The sequence below is a fragment of the Oryzias latipes genome, chromosome 1 (assembly GCF_002234675.1).
Source record: "Oryzias latipes chromosome 1, ASM223467v1".
Taxonomy (NCBI): domain Eukaryota; kingdom Metazoa; phylum Chordata; class Actinopteri; order Beloniformes; family Adrianichthyidae; genus Oryzias; species Oryzias latipes.
The window spans coordinates 27,236,766-27,241,969 of record NC_019859.2 but is presented as its reverse complement, the minus strand read 5'-3'; positions in this window follow the sequence as shown (position 1 = coordinate 27,241,969).

Below are 5,204 nucleotides of genomic sequence, written 5' to 3'. Positions count from 1 at the left end.
ACCTGATTAGAGTCATCAATTGTGTTTACTGATGTCACAGCGATTTCGAGAGGTGCACGGTGCTCTGTCAAAATGTTTGGTTTGGTGTTGTTGTTAATACAGTAACCCTTATGCTATCCGAGGCGCTTTAACATTGGGAGTTGGGTCATCTAGACCCCACCAGACAGAGCGCTGAACCTTTTTCCTTCAATGATCTTTAATGGCGTCCATGGATTACATGAAATCCTCTTCACCTTTATCCACCTTTGTCATGGTAGGGAGAACACATCAATGTAAGGTTGGGGTCATAGGATAGCACAAGGGGTATACTAATGTGGTGAACATGTAGCGTAACATTTGTACTATGTTTTGTTTTTTTACGAGTTACTAAGCAGGTTAGGCATTAGCGTAGTCACATTAACACTTGTTTTAGTGGTATCAGTCTGTTTTTTTTAATGTGTTTTATAAAAAATGTGGATATGCTTACGCGGCTAATGCTTCTAAAAAAAATAGACAAGTCATTGATGGTACGTCTTATAATCTGGTGCGCCTATGGTGCAGAGAACTGGTGCATTATATGCATTTTATAGTTTCTCATGAAATAAATCATTAAGAACATTTTTGAGGTACTTTTAGTTTTCAAAAGGAAGTTTGAATTAATTTGTTCACAGGTTGTTTCTTGACTTGCTTCGCGTGTATTTACTGTTTTCAAAACACTTTTCTCTGACTATAATTGGTTATTCCCAATCCCAGCATTACCCCCTCCTTTCTCTCATAAGTCATCCTTCTGTTCTGTTTGCTGCACATGACTCTCAATGCCAATAATGTGCTGCCTCCCCAGACATTTCATTCACACAATCTTTCTTCTATGTTTTATAGTCTCTCAAGCAGAATCATAAATTACGTAAATAAGTAAAATCTGCATCAATATTTCACTAATTGTGTGACGTGTGAAGTCATTTGGTTGCACCAGAGGGTGCTTGGGCTTCACATCAAAGAGAGTCTATTAGAGATCCATACATATACATATGCAATTATTTTGCTTAAAAAATTCTGGAAAATAGTAATATGATTTTCTCTTTTCACTTTGCCAACCTAGACTATGGAGTTCTGATAAAACTAATGTTAACGTAACACTGAATGTGAGACTTTTATAAGACTGTAAACAAATTGAGGTTTTAGAGCAGTAGATCTCAGAAATGTGTCAAAAATGGTCAGAACCTTTTTTTAGCTTTGCGAGGCCCAAGGCAAGATAATGTTTAGGGGCCTTCAATTTGTAAAAGTGTAATGAAGAGATTCCTAACCCTTTAGCTGGTCCACTATGATTGTTATATTAAACCTTATACACTATAATACAAGAACAGGAAAACTCTTTCAGTCAATAAATAGAGGAGATTTAGCCATTGTGTGGTCAACATCCAATTGGAAGATTACAGGTTCAGTTCCCACCCTCACCCCATGTGTCGAAGCATCCTTGGGCAAGACACTGAACCTCACATTGCTCCTGGTGGTTAAAGGTTGGCACCAGTGTTAGGCAGTGGAGCTGCCATCAGTGTGGGAATGAGTGTGCATGGGTGAATGGGACTGTGACTGTAAAGCTCTATGGGCTTTCTATTAAAGTGCTACATAAATGCATGCCATTTATTTATCAAAATGTTTACTTTAAAAAAGAAAATCAAATAAACCAAAAGGTTTTATTAAAAAAAAAAACCACCCATCTATCCATCTTCCTCCGCTTATCCGGGACTGGGTCGCGGGGGCAGCAGTCTAAGCAGAGATGCTCAGACTTCCCTCGCCCTGGCCACTTCCTCCAGCTCCGCCGGGGGAAACCCGAGGCGTTCCCAGGCCAGCCGAGAGACGTGTCCAACGTGTCCTGGGTCTTCCCCGGGGCCTCCGCCCAGTGGGACATGCCCGGAACACCTCTCCAGGGAGGCGTCCTGGAGGCATCCGGACTAGATGCCCGAGCCACCTCAACTGGCTCCTTTGGATGTGGATGACAAGCGGTTCTACTCTGCGCTCTCCGCGGGTGACCGAGCTTCTCACCCTATCTCTAAGGGAGCGCCCAGCCATCCTACGGAGGAAGCTCATTTCAGCCGCTTGTATTCGGGACCACGTTCTTTCGATCCATGACTCATGACCATAGGTGAGTATTGGAATGAAGATCGACCGGTAAATTGAGAGCTTTGCTTTTTGGCTCAGATCTCTCTTCACCACAATGGACCGATACAGCGACCGCATAACTACTGACGCCGCTTCGATACGCCTGTCAATCTCACACTCCGGTCTTCCCTCCCTCGTGAACAAGACCTCCAGATATTTAAACTCCTCTACCGGGGGCAGGGACACTCCACCCACTGAGAGATGGCAAGCTACCTTTCTCCGGTCAAGAACCATGGCCTCGGATTTAGCGGCGCTGACCTTCATCCCAGCCGCTTCACACTCGCCCACAAACCACCCCAATGCACGCTGGAGATCCTGGCTCGATGAAGCCAACAGGACAACATCATCATAATAAAATATAATTAAAAAATGTACACTTAAAAAAATACTTCATTACCTTAGTCCCATACTTATCAGCATAACTCCTAATAAAATGACACATTATTTACAGCGGCAGCCAAAGTGTCACATGTCTGCTTCCCGGATTTTATATTGGTTCAGAAGGCCTGGCTCTCCGTCTCAGCTCTAATTCCTCCCCAAGGTGTTCCACCTGGTTAAGGTCAGGACTCTGTGCAGGTTTAGTCAAGTTCATCCACTCCAGATTCTGTCATTCATATCTTTATGGACCTTGTTTTGTTGCACAATAATGTTGGAAGAGGAAGGGGCCCACCCCAAACTTTTCCCACAAGGTTGGGAGCATGGAATTGTCCAAAATGTTTTGGTATCCTGAAGCATTCAGAGTTCCTTTCACTGGAACTAAGGGGACAGGCCCAAGTCTTGAAAACCAACCCCAGACTGAAATTCCTTCTCCACCAAATTTCACACTTGGCACCATCCAGATCCAAATGTACCGTTCTTCTGGCAACCTGCAAACCCAGACTCGTCCATCTGATTGCCAGATGGGAAAGCGTCATTCATCACGCCAGAGAAGGCGTCTCCACTGCTCTAGAGTCCATCGGCGGCGTGCCTCACACCACTGCATCCGACCCTTTGCGTTGTACTTGGTGATGTGTACCTTGGATGCAGCTGCTCTACCATGGAAACCCATTCCATTGAAGCTCTCTGCATACTGTACTGGGGCTGATCTGAAGGTCATATGACGTTTGGAATTCTCTAGCACTTGACTGCAGAAAGTCTGCAAACTCTTTGCACTATGCGCATCCACTGACCCCTCTCCAACCGTTTATGTGGTCTAACACTTCATGGCTAAGTTACTGTTGTTCCCAAACTCTTCCAATTTGTTTTGCTAGAGCTGACAGTTGACTGTGGAATATTTTGGAGCGAGGATATATCACCACTGGATCTGTTGCACAGGTGTCATCCTATGACAGTACCACGCTAGAATTCTCTGAGCTCCTGAGAGAGGCCCATTTTTTTGAAATGTTTGTGAAAACAGACTGCATGCCTGAGTGCTTGATTTTATACACCTGTGGCCAGACCAAGTGATTAGGACACCTGATTCTGATCATTTGGATGGGTGAGCGAATACTTTTGGAAATATAGTGTATTATAGAATCTCTCCTGCAGAGACATGTTATTAGATCATTGAGCAGAAAAGATCATGAGTGCATGTTTCTTTTTTAGTGTTACAGTGATGTTGCAGTAATGCAGAAAAATTGATTTTAATACTACAAATTGTGATTGCAGTGCCTCTTTAAAGCTTTTACCCAATAACAAAATAGTAATTTTTTCACGTTAGTTTACACACTGTATTAGTTAAATAATAAATGGTTAAGATAAACAATCCACTGCCACAATAGTCTAAAATAGTCAGGTCTATACCTTATAAATTATTCTTATAATGTTGTTCATCTTTCAGCATATCCTTTAGGGAGATTTTTACACCGATGCCCTTCCTGACACAACCCTGGATTTTATCCGAGCTGGGAACTTGCCCAGGGGGCCCAGACTTAGACCCCTTGTAGCGACATTAGGCAGTAGCGCAAAGGGTCTTACCAAAGGACCCACACTGGATGAATCTCATCCTGCTCTCCGGTAAACTAACCCTGGTTTTCCATGTGCCAGTTCTTCATGCAGCCAACTCAGCCGATCATGGAAATATTGCCTACAACAATATTTCCATGATATTTCTCAGAGTTTTAAAACAGTTGCAAACTTGTAGTCAGGGGTAGATAAAACTCCCACTAACCTAGGTAAATGAATCATAAATAAAGTTAAAATACCATTAAGTGTTAAAAATGACAGAAATAACTTTCCATCAGGCTGCACGGTAACGCAGTGGGTAGCGCTCTTGCCTCACAACAAGGTCCTGGCTGGGGGACCTGAAATAGAATCATCAGCATGGGGGCCTTTGTGTGGAGTTTGCATGTTTTCCCCGTGCATGCGTGGGTTGATTAGTCACTCTAATTTGTCTCAGGTGTGAATGTAAGCGTACATGGGTGTGTGATTTGTGGCCCTGTGACAGACTGGCGCCCTGTCCAGGATGAAACCCGCCTTTGCCCACGAGTGGCTGGGATAGGCTGCGGCAGCCCTGGGACCAAGAAAAGGATTAAATGGGTTTAGAAAATGAATGAATGAATGAATGAAGGTGAATGAACTTTCCTTCAGTCAGCGCTCCGTCATTGCCACTGATTACAACATGCCATGTTAGAATCTAAATAAATGGGACTGGATACTTTTGGGATTTTATCCAGTACAGGTCTCCAATGATAGCTAGCCAACAAACTAGCTATGGCAACAAAACTGGGAAAATAAAACAACATTTCACCTCACCGTCTACAGCTACATTATCAAAATATACCTTACATTTGTCCTTTGCCAATTCCTATCATTTGCTTTCTTCTTCTTTTGGGATAACTCCTTTGTGCCAGTGTGTCATGACGTTGCTGTTTTTTTGTTTTTTTTAACTTTCACTAATGGGACAGAGTGGTAGCTGTCAATAATTCACACATGTGGGAGTCGCAGGCCTGCCACATCCCTAACAGTGTGATCCAAAGATCTAAAAATGCCAAAAACATCACCCACAGATTATTATTGCTGTTTATTTCCTGTTAATCCAGGGCTTGCCAACATATTAGTTTTTTTTGTATTATTATTCATACAAC